This window comes from Oncorhynchus masou, chromosome 24 (genome assembly GCF_036934945.1).
Source record: "Oncorhynchus masou masou isolate Uvic2021 chromosome 24, UVic_Omas_1.1, whole genome shotgun sequence".
Classification (NCBI taxonomy): domain Eukaryota; kingdom Metazoa; phylum Chordata; class Actinopteri; order Salmoniformes; family Salmonidae; genus Oncorhynchus; species Oncorhynchus masou.
In genome coordinates this window covers 97,501-117,500 of record NC_088235.1, presented here as the reverse complement: position 1 = coordinate 117,500, position 20,000 = coordinate 97,501, and the positions used below count along the sequence as shown (strand labels likewise).

The window sequence follows — 20,000 nt, the reverse complement described above, 5'->3', positions numbered from 1 at the left end:
GGTGGGTAGTAACCTCCATCTGGACTCACCTACAGACCAGTCCTGGACCAACCTACAGACCAGCCCTGGACTCACCTACAGACCAGCCCTGGACTCACCTACAGACCAGCCCTGGACTCACCTACAGACCAGTCCTGGACTCACCTACAGACCAGCCCTGGACTCACCTACAGACCAGCCCTGGACTCACCTACAGACCAGCCCTGGACTCACCTACAGACCAGCCCTGGTGGGAAGTAGCCTTCATCTGGACTCACCTACAGACCAGCCCTGGACTCACCTACAGACCAGTCCTGGACTCACCTACAGACCAGTCCTGGACTCACCTACAGACCAGTCCTGGACTCACCTACAGACCAGTCCTGGACTCACCTACAGACCAGCCCTGGACTCACCTACAGACCAGTCCTGGACTCACCTACAGACCAGTCCTGGACTCACCTACAGACCAGCCCTGGACTCACCTACAGACCAGCCCTGGACTCACCTACAGACCAGTCCTGGACTCACCTACAGACCAGTCCTGGTGTGTAGTAACCTTAATCTGGACTCACCTACAGACCAGCCCTGGACTCACCTACAGACCAGCCCTGGACTCACCTACAGACCAGTCCTGGACTCACCTACAGACCAGCCCTGGACTCACCTACAGACCAGTCCTGGACTCACCTACAGACCAGTCCTGGTGGGTAGTAACCTTCATCTGGACTCACCTACAGACCAGCCCTGGACTCACCTACAGACCAGCCCTGGACTCACCTACAGACCAGTCCTGGACTCACCTACAGACCAGCCCTGGTGGGTAGTAACCTTCATCTGGACTCACCTACAGACCAGTCCTGGACTCACCTACAGACCAGTCCTGGTGGGTAGTAACCTCCATCTGGACTCACCTACAGACCAGTCCTGGACCAACCTACAGACCAGCCCTGGACTCACCTACAGACCAGCCCTGGACTCACCTACAGACCAGCCCTGGACTCACCTACAGACCAGCCCTGGACTCACCTACAGACCAGCCCTGGACTCACCTAGCCCTGGACTCACCTACAGACCAGCCCTGGACTCACCTACAGACCAGCCCTGGACCAACCTACAGACCAGCCCTGGACTCACCTACAGACCAGCCCTGGACTCACCTACAGACCAGCCCTGGACTCACCTACAGAGCCCTGGACTCACCTACAGACCCTGGACTCACCTACAGACCAGCCCTGGACTCACCTACAGACCAGCCCTGGACTCACCTACAGACCAGCCCTGGACTCACCTACAGACCAGCCCTGGACTCACCTACAGACCAGCCCTGGACTCACCTACAGACCAGTCCTGGACTCACCTACAGACCAGCCCTGGACTCACCTACAGACCAGCCCTGGACTCACCTACAGACCAGCCCTGGACTCACCTACAGACCAGCCCTGGACTCACCTACAGACCAGCCCTGGACTCACCTACAGACCAGCCCTGGACTCACCTACAGACCAGCCCTGGACTCACCTACAGACCAGCCCTGGACTCACCTACAGACCAGCCCTGGACTCACCTACAGACCAGCCCTGGACTCACCTACAGACCAGTCCTGGACTCACCTACAGACCAGCCCTGGACTCACCTACAGACCAGCCCTGGACTCACCTACAGACCAGCCCTGGACTCACCTACAGACCAGCCCTGGTGGGTAGTAACCTTCATCTGGACTCACCTACAGACCAGCCCTGGACTCACCTACAGACCAGCCCTGGACTCACCTACCTACTCACCTACAGACCAGCCCTGGACTCACCTACAGACCAGCCCTGGACTCACCTACAGACCAGCCCTGGACTCACCTACAGACCAGTCCTGGACTCACCTACAGACCAGCCCTGGACTCACCTACAGTCCTGGACTCACAGACCAGCCCTGGACTCACCTACAGACCAGCCCTGGACTCACCTACAGACCAGCCCTGGACCTACAGACCTACAGACCAGCCCTGGACTCACCTACAGACCAGCCCTGGACTCACCTACAGACCAGCCCTGGACTCACCTACAGACCAGTCCTGGACTCACCTACAGACCAGCCCTGGACTCACCTACAGACCAGCCCTGGACTCACCTACAGACCAGCCCTGGACTCACCTACAGACCAGCCCTGGACTCACCTACAGACCAGCCCTGGACTCACCTACAGACCAGTCCTGGACTCACCTACAGACCAGTCCTGGACTCACCTACCTACAGACCAGCCCTGGACTCACCTACAGACCAGCCCTGGACTCACCTACAGACCAGTCCTGGACTCACCTACAGACCAGCCCTGGTGGGTAGTAACCTTCATCTGGACTCACCTACAGACCAGTCCTGGACTCACCTACAGACCAGCCCTGGACTCACCTACAGACCAGCCCTGGTGGGAAGTAGCCTTCATCTGGACTCACCTACAGACCAGCCCTGGACTCACCTACAGACCAGTCATGGACTCACCTACAGACAAGTCCTGGACTCACCTACAGACCAGTCCTGGACTCACCTACAGACCAGCCCTGGACTCACCTACAGACCAGCCCTGGTGGGGAGTAGCCTTCATCTGGACTCATCTACAGACCAGCCCTGGACTCACCTACAGACCAGTCCTGGACTCACCTACAGACCAGTCCTGGACTCACCTACAGACCAGTCCTGGACTCACCTACAGACCAGTCCTGGTGGGAAGTAGCCTTCATCTGGACTCACCTACAGACCAGCCCTGGACTCACCTACAGACCAGCCCTGGACTCACCTACAGACCAGTCCTGGACTCACCTACAGACCAGCCCTGGTGGGAAGTAGCCTTCATCTGGACTCACCTACAGACCAGTCCTGGTGGGAAGTAGCCTTCATCTGAAACTTCTCAGCCAGGTGGTTGAGACGCTCCAGCCTCCTGATCTCACTCAGCAGCCACTCCTCATAGCCCTTCTCTGCCTGCTCCAGGCCCGTCCACGCACTGGTGATGTCCTACACACACACACACACACACACACACACACACACACACACACACACACACACACACACACACACACACACACACACACACACACACACACACACACACACACACACACACAGACAGGCAGACAGACAGGATTCAGTTTAACAGTAGAGTAAGCCCCTCCTCCTAGCCCTTCTCTGCTCCAGGCCCGTTCATGGTGTGTCCTGGGAAACACCGAGGTTTGAAGATACAGTACAGTAAGCCCCTCCTCCCAGCCCTCCTCTGCTCCAGGCCCGTTAGATACAGTGGCTTTACCTCCCCGGGGGAGAATACATTGTGAAAACTGTAGGGTTAAAATGAGACTCAGAATACTATCCTTCCAAAGGGTCATTGATAACTCAGCTAATAATCAAGGTCAATTACATACATGAATATGAGATTAATGAAATCAATAAGATCTCTAAAAGCCTAATTATGATCAGGGGATGTGTTGCCCGGTCCTTCCTCTCGTTCTCCTCTCCTCACCAAGACCATACGTCCCTCAGAGGGCAGGAAGGTCTCTGTGTGTGTGTGTGTGTGTGTGTGTGTGTGTGTGTGTGTGTGTGTGTGTGTGTGCGTGCGTGTGTGTGTGTGTGTGTGTGTGTGTGTGTGTGTGTGTGTGTGCGTGCGTGTGTGACTCACTGAGACCATGCGTCCCTCAGAGGGCATGAAGGCAGGCCTGTTGGAGATCCTCAGCTTGGTCTGCAGGGTGTTGAAGTTGATCTCCAGCTGACACTTCTCCTGCACCTTGGGGGGTTTGTGTTGTCTACGGTAGTCTCTGAAGTCCTCCAGTTTACCACGCATGGCAGCCATGGTCGTCTCCGGGGACTTGTTCTCCAGCCAGGGGGTCATACGACGGATCCACTCCAACAGCTGTGGGAACACACACGTTCAGTAACGCCATGACATGTTATCATTACATGGGTTATATGGAGGGTAACAGCATGGAGGGTAACAGTATGGAGGGTAACAGCATGGAGGGTAACAGTATGGAGGGTAACAGTATAGATAACAGTATGGAGGGTAACAGTATGGAGGGTAACAGCATGGAGGGTAACAGCATGGAGGGTAACACAGTATGGATGGAGGGTAACAGTATGGAGGGTAACAGTATGGAGGGTAACAGTATGGAGGGTAACAGCATGGAGGGTAACAGTATGGAGGGTAACAGTATGGAGGGTAACAGTATGGAGGGTAACAGTATAGATAACAGTATGGAGGGTAACAGCATGGAGGGTAACAGTATAGATAACAGTATGGAGGGTAACAGTATGGAGGGTAACAGTATGGAGGGTAACAGTATATATGGTAACAGTATGGAGGGTATTAGTATAGATAACAGTATGGAGGGTAACAGCATGGAGGGTAACAGCATGGAGGGTAACAGCATGGAGGGTAACAGTATGGAGGGTAACCGTATGGAGGGTAACAGCATGGAGGGTAACAGTATGGAGGGTAACAGCATGGAGGGTAATGTATGGGAGGGTAACAGTATAGATAACAGTATGGAGGGTAACAGTATGGAGGGCAACAGTATGGAGGGTAACAGTATGGAGGGTAACAGCATGGAGGGTAACAGTATGGAGGGTAACAGTATTGAGGGTAACAGTATGGAGGGTAACAGTATGGAGGGTAACAGTATGGAGGGTAACAGTATGGAGGGTAACAGTATGGAGGGTAACAGTATGGATAACAGTATGGAGGGTAACAGTATGGATGGGTAACAGTATGGAGGGTAACAGTATGGAGGGTAACAGTATGGAGGGTAACAGTAGGAGGGTAACAGTATGGAGGGTAACAGTATGGAGGGTAACAGTATGGAGGGTAACAGTGGATGGAGGGTAACAGTATGGAGGGTAACAGTATGGAGGGTAACAGTATGGAGGGTAACAGTATGGAGGGTAACAGTATGGAGGGTAACAGTATGGAGGGTAACAGTATGGAGGGTAACAGCATGGAGGGTAACAGTATGGAGGGTAACAGTATGGAGGGTAACAGTATGGAGGGTAACAGTATAGGTAACAGCATGGAGGGTAACAGTATGGAGGGTAACAGTATGGAGGGTAACAGTATGGAGGGTAACAGTATGGAGGTTAACAGTATGGAGGGTAACAGTAGGAGGGTAACAGTATGGAGGGTAACAGTATGGAGGGTAACAGTATGGAGGGTAACAGTATGGAGGGTAACAGTATGGAGGGTAACAGTATGGAGGGTAACAGTATGGAGGATAACAGTATAGATAACAGCATGGAGGGTAACAGTATGGAGGGTAACAGTATGGAGGGTAACAGTATGGAGGGTAACAGTATGGAGGGTAACAGTATGGAGGGTAACAGTATGGAGGGTAACAGTATATATGGTAACAGTATGGAGGGTATTAGTATAGATAACAGTATGGAGGGTAACAGTATGGAGGGTAACAGTATGGAGGGTAACAGTATGGAGGGTAACAGTATGGAGGGTAACAGTATGGAGGGTAACAGTATGGAGGGTAACAGTATGGAGGGTAACAGTATGGAGGGTAACAGTATGGAGGGTAACAGTATGGAGGGTAACAGTATAGATAACAGTATGGAGGGTAACAGTATGGAGGGTAACAGTATGGAGGGTAACAGTATAGATAACAGTATGGAGGGTAACAGTATAGATAACAGTATGGAGGGTAACAGTATGGAGGGTAACAGTATGGAGGGTAACATCATGGAGGGTAACAGTATGGAGGGTAACATCATGGAGGGTAACAGTATGGAGGGTAACATCATGGAGGGTAACAGTATGGAGGGTAACAGTATGGAGGGTAACAGTATGGAGGGTAACAGCATGGAGGGTAACAGTATGGAGGGTAACAGTATGGAGGGTAACAGCATGGATAACAGTATAGGGTAACAGTATGGAGGGTAACAGTATGGAGGGTAACAGTATAGATAACAGTATGGAGGGGAACAGTATGGAGGGTAACAGTATGGAGGGTAACAGTATGGAGGGTAACAGTATGGAGGGTAACAGTATAACAGATAAACAGCATGGAGGGTAACAGCATGGAGGGTAACAGTATGGAGGGTAACAGTATGGAGGGTAACAGTATGGAGGGTAGTATGGAGGGTAATGGAGGGTAACAGTATGGAGGGTAACAGCATGGAGGGTAACAGTATGGAGGGTAACAGTAGGAGGGTAACAGTATGGAGGGTAACAGTATAGATAACAGTATGGAGGGTAACAGCATGGAGGGTAACAGTATGGAAGGTAACAGTATGGAGGGTAACAGCATGGAGGGTAACAGGTAACAGTATGGAGGGTAACAGTATGGAGGGTAACAGTATGGAGGGTAACAGTATGGAGGGTAACAGTATGGAGGGTAACAGATGGAGGGTAACAGTATAGATAACAGTATGGAGGGTAACAGTATGGAGGGTAACAGTATGGAGGGTAACAGTATGGAGGGTAACAGTATGGAGGGTAACAGCATGGAGGGTAACAGTATGGAGGGTAAACAGTATGGAGGGTAACAGCATGGAGGGTAACAGTATGGAGGGTAACAGTATGGAGGGTAACAGTATGGAGGGTAACAGTATGGAGGGTAACAGTATGGAGGGTAACAGTATGGAGGGTAACAGTATGGAGGGTAACAGTATGGAGGGTAACAGTATGGAGGGTAACAGTATGGAGGGTAACAGTATGGAGGGTAACAGTATGGAGGGTAACAGTATGGAGGGTAACAGGTAACAGTATGGAGGGTAACAGTATAGGAGGGTAACAGTATGGAGGGTAACAGCATGGAGGGTAACAGTATGGAGGGTAACAGTATGGAGGGTAACAGTATGGAGGGAACAGTATGGAGGGTAACAGTATGGAGGGTAACAGTATGGATAGGGTAACAGTATGGAGGGTAACAGTATGGAGGGTAACAGTATGGAGGGTAACAGTATAGATAACAGTATGGAGGGTAACAGTATGGAGGGTAACAGTATGGAGGGTAACAGTATAGATAACAGTATGGAGGGTAACAGCATGGAGGGTAACAGTATGGAGGGTAACAGTATGGAGGGTAACAGTATGGAGGGTAACAGTATGGAGGGTAACAGTATATATGGTAACAGTATGGAGGGTAACAGTATGGAGGGTAACAGTATGGAGGGTAACAGTATGGAGGGTAACAGTATGGAGGGTAACAGTATGGAGGGTAACAGTATGGAGGGTAACAGTATGGAGGGTAACAGTATGGAGGGTAACATCATGGAGGGTAACAGTATAGAGGGTAACAGTATGGAGGGTAACAGTATGGAGGGTAACAGTATGGAGGGTAACAGTATGGAGGGTAACAGTATGGAGGGTAACAGTATGGAGGGTAACAGTATATATGGTAACAGTATGGAGGGTAACAGTATGGATAACAGTATGGAGGGTAACAGTATGGAGGGTAACAGTATGGAGGGTAACAGTATGGATAACAGTATGGAGGGTAACAGTATGGAGGGTAACAGTATGGAGGGTAACAGTATAGATAACAGTATGGAGGGTAACAGTATGGAGGGTAACAGTATAGGGTAACAGTATAACAGATGGAGGGTAACAGTATGGAGGGTAACAGTATGGAGGGTAACAGTATGGAGGGTAACAGTATGGAGATAACAGTATGGAGGGTAACAGTATGGAGGGTAACAGTATGGAGGGTAACAGTATGGATGGTAACAGTATGGAGGGTAACAGTATAGATAACAGTATGGAGGGTAACAGTATGGAGGGTAACAGTATGGAGGGTAACAGTATGGAGGGTAACAGTATGGGGAGGGTAACAGCATGGAGGGTATTAGTATAGAGGGTAACAGTATGGAGGGTAACAGTATGGAGGGTAACAGCATGGAGGGTAACAGTATGGAGGGTAACAGTATAGGGTAACAGTATGGAGGGTAACAGTATGGAACAGTAGGAGGGTAACAGTATGGAGGGTAACAGTATGGAGGGTAACAGTATGGAGGGTAACAGTATGGAGGGTAACAGTATGGAGGGTAATAGTATAGATAACAGTATGGAGGGTAACAGTATGGAGGGTAACAGTATGGAGGGTAACAGTATATATGGTAACAGTATGGAGGGTATTAGTATAGATAACAGTATGGAGGGTAACAGTATGGAGGGTAACAGTATGGAGGGTAACAGTATGGATGGTAACAGTATGGAGGGTATTAGTATGGAGGGTAACAGTATGGAGGGTAACAGCATGGAGGGTAACAGTATGGAGGGTAACAGTATGGAGGGTAACAGTATGGAGGGTAACAGTATGGAGGGTAACAGGAGGGTAACAGTATATAGGGTAACAGTATGGAGGGTAACAGTATGGAGGGTAACAGTATGGAGGGTAACAGTATGGAGGGTAACAGCATGGAGGGTAACAGTATGGAGGGTAACAGTATGGAGGGTAACAGTATGGAGGGTAACAGTATGGAGGGTAACAGTATGGAGGGTAACAGTATGGAGGGTAACAGGGGGTTCTAACAGCATTAGGAGTAGACATAAGAGGTAACAGTATGGAAATTCAAAGTAACAGTATGGAGGGTAACAGTATGGAGGGTAACAGTATGGAGGGTAACAGTATTGATATTGATAACAGTATGGAGGGTAACAGTATGGAGGGTAACAGTATGGAGGGTAACAGTATGGAGGGTAACAGTATGGAGGGTAACAGTATGGATATTGTAACAGTATGGAGGGTAACAGTATGGAGGGTAACAGATTGAGGGTAACAGTAGGAGGGTAACAGCATGGAGGGTAACAGTAGGAGGGTAACAGCATGGAGGGTAACAGTAGATCCAGATCGTTTGATATTGAACAGTCATGTGATTGATATTGATCAGTTCTTCGATTGATATTGATTAGTCATGTGATTGATATTGAACAGTCATGTGATTGATATTGAACAGTCATGTGATTGATATTGATCAGTCATAATTGATATTGATTAGTCATATGATTGATATTGATAAGTCATGTGATTGATATTGATCAGTTCTTCAATTGATATTGAACAGTCATGTGATTGATATTGAACAGTCATGTGATTGATATTGATTAGTCATATGATTGATATTGAACAGTCATGTGATTGATATTGATCAGTTCTTCGATTGATATTGATTAGTCATATGATTGATATTGAACAGTCATGATTGATATTGATCAGTCATGATTGATATTGATCAGTCATAATTGATATTGATTAGTCATATGATTGATATTGATAAGTCATGATTGATATTGATCAGTCATGATTGATATTGATAAGTCATGATTGATATTGATAAGTCATGATTGATATTGATAAGTCATGATTGATATTGATAAGTCATGATTGATATTGATTAGTCATATGATTGATATTGATAAGTCATGATTGATATTGAACAGTCATGATTGATATTGATCAGTCATGATTGATATTGATAAGTCATGATTGATATTGATAAGTCATGATTGATATTGAACAGTTCTTGATTGATATTGAACAGTCATGATTGATATTGATAAGTCATGATTGATATTGATAAGTCATGATTGATATTGATAAGTCATGATTGATATTGAACAGTCATGATTGATATTGATCAGTCATGATTGATATTGATCAGTCATGATTGATATTGATAAGTCATGATTGATATTGAACAGTCATGATTGATATTGATCAGTCATGATTGATATTGATCAGTCATGATTGATATTGATCAGTCATGATTGATATTGATAAGTCATGATTGATATTGAACAGTCATGATTGATATTGATCAGTCATGATTGATATTGATAAGTCATGATTGATATTGATCAGCCATAGGATTGGTATTGATAAGTCATGATTGGTATTGATAAGTCATGATTGGTATTGATAAGTCATGATTGGTATTGATAAGTCATGATTGGTATTGATAAGTCATGATTGGTATTGATAAGTCATGATTGGTATTGATAAGTCATGATTGGTATTGATAAGTCATGATTGGTATTGATAAGTCATGATTGGTATTGATAAGTCATGATTGGTATTGATAAGTCATGATTGATATTGATAAGTCATGATTGGTATTGATAAGTCATGATTGGTATTGATAAGTCATGATTGATATTGATAAGTCATGATTGATATTGATAAGTCATGATTGATATTGATAAGTCATGGTTGAGAGACAGGAAGTAGCTAAGGAACCAGTCACATCGTGTTATTTTGTCTCCTAAAATGCGGTGTCCCAGTGTGTGTGAGGGGTGATTACCTGACTGGCCAGTTTCTCATATTCCTCCATGAGGCTCTCATTCTCCTGGTTGACCCCCAGAACTGTACAGATACGATTAGCTGCTGTCTCCGCCTGTAGAGACACACAGCAACGGGTCACATTACAGTCCCATCATTTGGCTAATTATATGGAAACCATCTGGACGGTGTGTGATGCTAATGTGATCTAGCACCCTAAAACAACGTGATGACAGCTAAGGTTTAAAATCCTAGTATTAATTGGTTATATTGTTTGGATAAAAAATATTTTAATGTTTCAGACAGGAACAAAAAGGGATCCATGTTAAAATATCCAATAGTAATTCATTATGTGAGAACCTCGTTACAATAATCACTCTGCAGTCCAAAACCACACACACATACACTCGAACGGTCTCTCTACCTGCTCTGCTCCAGCAAAAGCATGGTAGAAACAGGAGACATAGGTCATGATAGCTCTCTCGTCTGGCTTGGGGGTGTTGATGATGTCTGGAGTGGGGGGTAGATGAGGAAGAAAAGAACAGAAAAGTTGAAAAGCTCTGAGATGGAAAGGAAGCTCTGAGATGGAAAGGAAGCTCTGAGATGACTATCACACTGACGTTTACAGGTCAAGAGTATCAAACCAAACTGAGGACTGGTGAGGTTCAGTGGGTAAAACAAAGGAGAGCCTTGTGCATGAAGGGAGAGAGAGAGTGAGAATGGAGGGCGATAGTGAGAGAGAGAGTGAGAGGGAGGGAAAAGGGAGGGAGAGAGGGAGAGAGGGAGAGAGACAGAGAGAGAGAGAGAGACAGAGAGAAAGAGAGAGAGGAGAGAGAGGAAGAGAGAGAGAGAGAGGGGGAGGGACAAAGGGGAGAGGAGAGAGGAGGGAGGGAGAGAGAGAGAGAGAGAGAGAGGGAGAGAGAGAGGGGGAGGGGAGGGAGAGAGAGAGAGAGAGAGACAGAGACAGAGAGAGGGGGAGGGAAAAAGGGAGGAAGGGAGAGAGAGAGAGAGAGAGAGCGAGAGAGAGAGAGAGAGAGAGAGAGAGAGAGAGAGAGAGGGATGGAAAAAGGGAGGGAGGGAGAGAGACAGAGAGAAAGAGAGAGAGAGAGAGAGAGAGAGAGAGACAGGGAGAGAGAGAGAGACAGAGAGAGAGAGAGAGAGACAGACAGAGAGAGAGAGACAGAGAGAGTAAACTGACGGACAACAAAAGGCTGACGGGACACAAGCAAAGTATGAGGGCTGAAGGCAGGGGATTGAAAAGAGGTACTGTAGATTCTCCAAAAGAGGTACTGTAGATTCTCCAAAAGAGGTACTGTAGATTCTCCAAAAGAGGTACTGTAGATTCTCCAAGAGAGGTACTGTAGATTCTCCAAAAGAGGTATTGTAGATTCTCCAAAAGAGGTACTGTAGATTCTCCAAGAGAGGTACTGTAGATTCTCCAAAAGAGGTATTGTAGATTCTCCAAAAGAGGTACTGTAGATTCTCCAAAAGAGGTATTGTAGATTCTCCAAAAGAGGTACTGTAGATTCTCCAAAAGAGGTACTGTAGATTCTCCAAGAGAGGTACTGTAGATTCTCCAAAAGAGGTACTGTAGATTCTCCAAAAGAGGTACTGTAGATTCTCCAAAAGAGGTACTGTAGATTCTCCAAAAGAGGTACTGTAGATTCTCCAAAAGAGGTACTGTAGATTCTCCAAAAGAGGTACTGTAGATTCTCCAAAAGACGTACTGTAGATTCTCCAAAAGACGTACTGTAGATTCTCCAAAAGAGGTACTGTAGATTCTCCAAGAGGTACTGTAGATTCTCCAAAAGACGTACTGTAGATTCTCCAAAAGACGTACTGTAGATTCTCCAAAAGAGATATAGTATAATGAGTATAATTCTTTATTTTTTAAAAAGAAGAAAAAAAGCTGGAGAAATTTGGGGAAAATATCAGTAAATAATGCTGTCACCTTCAGAGCCAAAGGTATGATAGAAACAGGACATACAGGCCATAATGGCCCTGTCATCAGGTCTGTTAAATACACTACATGACCAAAGGCACGTGGACACCTGCTCCTCCAACATCTCATTCTAAAACCATGGGCATTAATATGGAGTTGGTCCCCCCCTTTGCTGCTATAACAGCCTCCACTCTTCTGGGAAGGCTTTCCACTAGATGTTGGAACATTGCTGCTATAACAGCCTCCACTCTTCTGGGAAGGCTTTCCACTAGATGTTGGAACATTGCTGCTATAACAGCCTCCACTCTTCTGGGAAGGCTTTCCACTAGATGTTGGAACATTGCTGCTATAACAGCCTCCACTCTTCTGGGAAGGCTTTCCACTAGATGTTGGAACATTGCTGCTATAACAGCCTCCACTCTTCTGGGAAGGCTTTCAACTAGATGTTGGAACATTGCTGCTATAACAGCCTCCACTCTTCTGGGAAGGCTTTCCACTAGATGTTGGAACATTACTGCTATAACAGCCTCCACTCTTCTGGGAAGGCTTTCCACTAGATGTTGGAACATTGCTGCTATAACAGCCTCCACTCTTATGGGAAGGCTTTCCACTAGATGTTGGAACATTGCTGCTATAACAGCCTCCACTCTTCTAGGAAGGCTTTCCACTAGATGTTGGAAAATTGCTGCTATAACAGTCTCCACTCTTCTGGGAAGGCTTTCCACTAGATGTTGGAACATTGCTGCTATAACAGCCTCCACTCTTCTGGGAAGGCTTTCCACTAGATGTTGGAACATTGCTGCTATAACAGCCTCCACTCTTCTGGGAAGGCTTTCCACTAGATGTTGGAACATTGCTGCTATAACAGCCTCCACTCTTCTGGGAAGGTTTTCCACTAGATGTTGGAACATTGCTGCTACAACAGCCTCCACTCTTCTGGGAAGGCTTTCCACTAGATGTTGGAACATTGCTGCTATAACAGCCTCAACTCTTCTGGGAAGGCTTTCCACTAGATGTTGGAACGTTGCTGCTATAACAGCCTCCACTCTTCTGGGAAGGCTTTCAACTAGATGTTGGAACGTTGCTGCTATAACAGCCTCCACTCTTCTGGGAAGGCTTTCCACTAGATGATGGACCATTGCTGCAGGGAATTGCTTCTATTCAGCCACAAGAACATTATTGAGGTCGGGCACTGATGTTGGACGATTAGGCCTGGATCACAGTCGGCGTTCCAATTAATCCCAAAGGTGTTCGATGGGGTTGAGGTCAGGGCTCTGTGGAGGCCAGTCAAGTTCTTTCACAACAATCTCGACAAACCATTTCTGACAAACCCCTACAACTCATCCAGAACGCCGCAGCCCGTCTGGTGTTCAACCTTCCCAAGTTCTCTCACGTCACCCCGCTCCTCCGCTCTTCTGGGACTGGCTTCCAGTTGATGTTCCGCTACAAGACCATGGTGCTTGCCTACAGAGCTGTGAACAACCTCAGTACCTCCAGGCTCTGATGGCCCTACACCCAAACAAGGGCACTTGCGTTCATCCACCTTCTGGCCTGGCTTTCCACTACCACTGAGGAAGTACAGTTCCCGCTCAGCCCAGTCAAAACTGTTCGCTGCTCTGGCCCCCAATGGTGGAACAAACTCCCTCACTGACTCCAGGACAGCGGAGTCAATCACCACCTTCCGGAGACACCTGAAACCCCACCTCTTCAAGGAATACCTAGGATAGGATAATGTAATCCTTCTCACCCCCCTTAAATGATTTAGATGCACTATTGAAAGTGGCTGTTCCACTGGATGTCAGAAGGTGAATTCACCAATTTGTAAGTCGCTCTGGATAAGAGCGTCTGCTAAATGACTTAAATGTAAATGTAAATGTATGGATCTCGCTTTGTGCACGGGGGCATTGTCATGCTGAAACAGGAAATGGCCTTCCCCAACTGTTGCCACACATTTGGAAGCACAGAATTGTCTAGAATGTCATTGTATGCTGTAGCATTAAGATTTCCCTTCACTGGAACTAATGGACCCGAACCATGAAAAACAGCCCCAGACCATTATTCCTCCTCCACCAAACTTTACAGTTGGCACTATGCATTCTCCCGGCATCCGCCAAACCCAGATTAGTCCGTCGACATATTAGACTGCACATTCCTCACTCGCTAGATTATTAAAGGGCAAGTTGGGCTATTAAAGGGGAATTACACAAGAACATCTCAATTTCATAGTTTTCTTCCAGACCTCAATGTTTTTTATTCAGATGTGATTTAAACATTGACTCAGAACATCCAATTTCGTTGTTTCTCTACGAATAATTGTAATTTTGAGAGTGAAAGACAAAAATAATCTAAAACCAGGAAAAATTTACCCAGGAAAAAACACAATTTGGGAAAATAGAAAACCTAATTTTTGGGGGGGGGGGAAATCACAGATTTTATAGGGCCAAAATCACAGATTTTATAGGTCCAAAATCACAGATTTTATAGGTCCAAAATCACAGATTTTATAGGGCCAAAATCACAGATTTTATAGGGCCAAAATCACAGATTTTATAGGGCCAAAATCACAGATTTTATAGGGCCAAAATCACAGATTTTATAGGGCCAAAATCACAGATTTTATAGGGCCAAAATCACAGATTTTATATTCACAGATTTTATAGGGCCAAAATCACAGATTTTATAGGGCCTCCTTTAGAGATGAACCATTATTTTAGCAGGTATATTGACAGAAAACATATCGCACTCCTTTCTCTTGTTCACTAAGGACTTGGGGAAGAGTTTCCTGGTGGAAAAAAATAGTAGCTTGCGAAATGTTTGATTTAAAAAAAAAAAGTAGCTCTCATATTAAAAAAGGTTGGAGACCCCTGATCTAAAATATTTACCTTCAGCGTCCAACATCTTGGGGATGTCCAGGTATTTCTCTGCCACATCAAAGGCCAGGTTCAGATTACCCAGAGGGTCATCCTGGAGAGAGGAGATAGTAGAAGACATCATAACGAGACACGTCAACACACCGTTTCACTAACATATTCATCCACACTGTCTTCCACTCATCATCAATCATACTATTACCGTGTAACACAATACAGGCTAGTACATGTAAACAGTCTCAACATTCAACATGGCAACTCCAGGGGACATACAATTCATGAGTAGACCTTCGGCCTTGGTCCTTGACAAGGCTAGTCCTACCTTAAAGTACCAGGTGGTACGAACCAGGTGTTCTAATATCCCACATGGTACCAACCAGGTGTTCTAATATCCCAGGTGGTACCAACCAGGTGTTCTAATATCCCCAGATGGTACCAACCAGGTGTTCTAATATCCCAGGTGGTACCAACCAGGTGTTCTAATATCCCAGGTGGTACCAACCAGGTGTTCTAATATCCCAGGTGGTACCAACCAGGTGTTCTAATATCCCCAGATGGTACCAACCAGGTGTTCTAATATCCCAGGTGGTACCAACCAGGTGTTCTAATATCCCACATGGTACCAACCAGGTGTTCTAATATCCCACATGGTACCAACCAGGTGTTCTAATATCCCAGGTGGTACCAACCAGGTGTTCTAATATCCCAGATGGTACCAACCAGGTGTTCTAATATCCCAGGTGGTACCAACCAGGTGTTCTAATATCCCAGAGGGTACCAACCAGGTGTTCTAATATCCCCAGGTGGTACCAACCAGGTGTTCTAATATCCCAGGTGGTACCAACCAGGTGTTCTAATATCCCAGATGGTACCAACCAGGTGTTCTAATATCCCCAGGTGGTACCAACCAGGTGTTCTAATATCCCAGATGGTACCAACCAGGTGTTCTAATATCCCAGATGGTACCAACCAGGTGTTCTAATATCCCAGGTGGTACCAACCAGGTGTTCTAATATCCCAGGTGGTACCAACCAGGTGTTCTAATATCCCCAGATGGTACCAACCAGGTGTTCTAATATCCCAGGTGGTACCAACCAGGTGTTCTAATATCCCCAGATGGTACCAACCAGGTGTTCTAATATCCCAGATGGTACCAACCAGGTGTTCTAATATCCCAGATGGTACCAACCAGGTGTTCTAATATCCCAGATGGTACCAACCAGGTGTTCTAATATCCCAGGTGATACCAACCAGGTGTTCTAATATCCCACATGGTACCAACCAGGTGTTCTAATATCCCCAGGTGTTACCAACCAGGTGTTCTAATATCCCAGATGGTACCAACCAGGTGTTCTAATATCCCAGATGGTACCAACCAGGTGTTCTAATATCCCAGGTGGTACCAACCAGGTGTTCTAATATCCCAGGTGGTACCAACCAGGTGTTCTAATATCCCCAGATGGTACCAACCAGGTGTTCTAATATCCCAGGTGGTACCAACCAGGTGTTCTAATATCCCCAGATGGTACCAACCAGGTGTTCTAATATCCCAGATGGTACCAACCAGGTGTTCTAATATCCCAGATGGTACCAACCAGGTGTTCTAATATCCCAGATGGTACCAACCAGGTGTTCTAATATCCCAGATGGTACCAACCAGGTGTTCTAATATCCCAGATGGTACCAACCAGGTGTTCTAATATCCCACATGGTACCAACCAGGTGTTCTAATATCCTAGGTGGTACCAACCAGGTGTTCTAATATCCCCAGATGGTACCAACCAGGTGTTCTAATATCCCAGGTGGTACCAACCAGGTGTTCTAATATCCCCAGATGGTACCAACCAGGTGTTCTAATATCCCAGATGGTACCAACCAGGTGTTCTAATATCCCACATGGTACCAACCAGGTGTTCTAATATCCCAGGTGGTACCAACCAGGTGTTCTAATATCCCCAGATGGTACCAACCAGGTGTTCTAATATCCCAGGTGGTACCAACCAGGTGTTCTAATATCCCCAGATGGTACCAACCAGGTGTTCTAATATCCCAGATGGTACCAACCAGGTGTTCTAATATCCCAGATGGTACCAACCAGGTGTTCTAATATCCCACATGGTACCAACCAGGTGTTCTAATATCCCAGGTGGTACCAACCAGGTGTTCTAATATCCCACATGGTACCAACCAGGTGTTCTAATATCCCACATGGTACCAACCAGGTGTTCTAATATCCCAGATGGTACCAACCAGGTGTTCTAATATCCCAGATGGTACCAACCAGGTGTTCTAATATCGCAGATGGTACCAACCAGGTGTTCTAATATCCCAGATGGTACCAACCAGGTGTTCTAATATCCCAGATGGTACCAACCAGGTGTTCTAATATCCCAGATGGTACCAACCAGGTGTTCTAATATCCCAGATGGTACCAACCAGGTGTTCTAATATCCCAGATGGTACCAACCAGGTGTTCTAATATCCCAGATGGTACCAACCAGGTGTTCTAATATCCCAGATGGTACCAACCAGGTGTTCTAATATCCCAGATGGTACCAACCAGGTGTTCTAATATCCCAGATGGTACCAACCAGGTGTTCTAATATCCCAGATGGTACCAACCAGGTGTTCTAATATCCCCAGGTGTTACCAACCAGGTGTTCTAATATCGCAGGTGGTACCAACCAGGTGTTCTAATATCCCCAGGTGTTACCAACCAGGTGTTCTAATATCGCAGATGGTACCAACCAGGTGTTCTAATATCCCCAGGTGTTACCAACCAGGTGTTCTAATATCGCAGGTGGTAATAATTCACATTTCCTGTTGCTTTTTCTCCTGGCTTGGTTTATATAGTAATTATAGCTTGGTTTATATAGTCATTATAGCTTGGTTTATATAGTTTATATGTTTTAGTATGGGTTAACCCTGTTCTGCTCAGCAGTGTCAAGGCTCACCCTGCTCTGGTATGGGCTAACCCTGATCTGCTCATCAGTGCTAAGGCTAACCCTGCACTGGTATTGGCTAACCTTGTTCTGCTCAGCAGTATCAAGGCTAACCATGTTCTGGTATGGGTTAACCCTGAGTGAATCTCTATGAAGTAAACAGAGTTCTTGACCAGTGAATCTCTATGTAGTAAACAGAGCTCTTAACCAGTGAATCTCTATGTAGTAAACAGAGCTCTTGACCAGTGAATCTCTATGTAGTAAACAGAGTTCTTGACCAGTGAATCTCTATGTAGTAAACAGAGTTCTTGACCAGTGAATCTCCATGTAGTAAACAGGGCAGTGGGGTTAGTGTGGTGGTTGGTGGCTGCATCCCCCATCATGCACTTCAGCCCAGGTCTTGGACCAGACTAGCCTGAGTGCCAGTCTATTTGTGCCATCATACCATGACAAGGAGTTGGCCTGATGGCACAAACAGACTGGCACTCAGCCAGTCCTAGAGCAGCATGCATCGGACTCAGGCCACACCACACAGAGACCTTGTTGAGCTTGGCATAGTCGATGAGGTCAGGACGGTGTCTGTGTATCAGGGCGCACAACGCGAGGCCGTCCTTCCAGCTTCACAGCCAACCAGGGGGAGAGAATCATATCGTCACAGCTCAACAGCCAATTAAAATGCATTTATCTAACAGTCTTCTAAGGTCAAGGGCCAATTACATTTGATTTCCTACTAAAGCTTTGTGTTCATTGGTTCTCACACTGATAGGTGCAGGTGTGCTGATACTGATGATTTGTTTACATAACAGGTTAGGATAATTAACATAGCAGGTTGGATAATTAACATAGCAGGTTAGGATAATTAACATAGCAGGTTAGGATAATTAACATAGCAGGTTAGGATAATTAACATAGCAGGTTAGGATAATTAACATAGCAGGTTAGGATAATTAACATAGCAGGTTAGGATAATTAACAAAGCAGGTTAGGATAATTAACATAGCAGGTTAGGATAATTAACATAGCAGGTTAGGATAATTAACATAGCAGGTTAGGATAATTAACATAGCAGGTTAGGATAATTAACAAAGCAGGTTAGGATAATTAACATATCAGGTTAAGATAATTAACATAGCAGGTTAGGATAATTAACATAGCAGGTTAGGATAATTAACATAGCAGGTTAGGATAAATAACATAGCAGCTTAGGATAATTAACATAGCAGGTTAGGATAACTAACATAGCAGGTTAGGATAATTAACATAGCAGGTTAGGATAATTAACATAGCAGCTTAGGATAATTAACATAGCAGGTTAGGATAATTAACATAGCAGGTTAGGGTAATTAACATAGCAGGTTGGATAAATAACATAGCAGGTTAGGATAATTAACATAGCAGGTTAGGATAATTAACATAGCAGGTTAGGATAATTAACATATCAGGTTAGGATAATTAACATATCAGGTTAGGATAATTAACATAGCAGGTTAGGAGAATTAACATAGCAGGTTAGGTGAATTAACATAGCAGGTTAGGTGAATTAACATAGCAGGTTAGGAGAATGAGGTTAAAGGTTAGGAAAAGGGTTAGCTACACTACAGTTGTCAACAGCTGTTGTCCCCGACGCGACCAATAGTTGGCGCTGTAGGCCGACTCCATCCAACCACATCCGGTAGAAAAGGTCAACAAACCATCTCTGGTGATAAATCATCAGTAAAGAGAACAAGCCTTTCCATTGGACCGCTGCTCTCTGCTGCAGAACTCAAATCAAATGGATGGTTGTGCGTCTCCAGACTGACATCACTGTGATTGGTCCAGGAAGAGGCTTCTACCCAGCAGTTAAAGGCCCAATGCACTGTGATTGGTCCAGGAAGAGGCTTCTACCCAGCAGTTAAAGGCCCAATGCACTGTGATTGGTCCAGGAAGAGGCTTCTATCCAGCAGTTAAAGGCCCAATGCACTGTGATTGGTCCAGGAAGAGGCTTCTACCCAGCAGTTAAAGGCCCAATG

At 45.8% G+C, this 20,000-nt stretch overlaps 1 pseudogene; it reads right to left on the bottom strand.

The window, feature by feature from the left end:
* The window catches only part of LOC135513344 (alpha-actinin-2-like), a 107,325-nt pseudogene that overhangs the window by 52,118 nt on the left and 35,207 nt on the right, over positions 1 to 20,000 (bottom strand).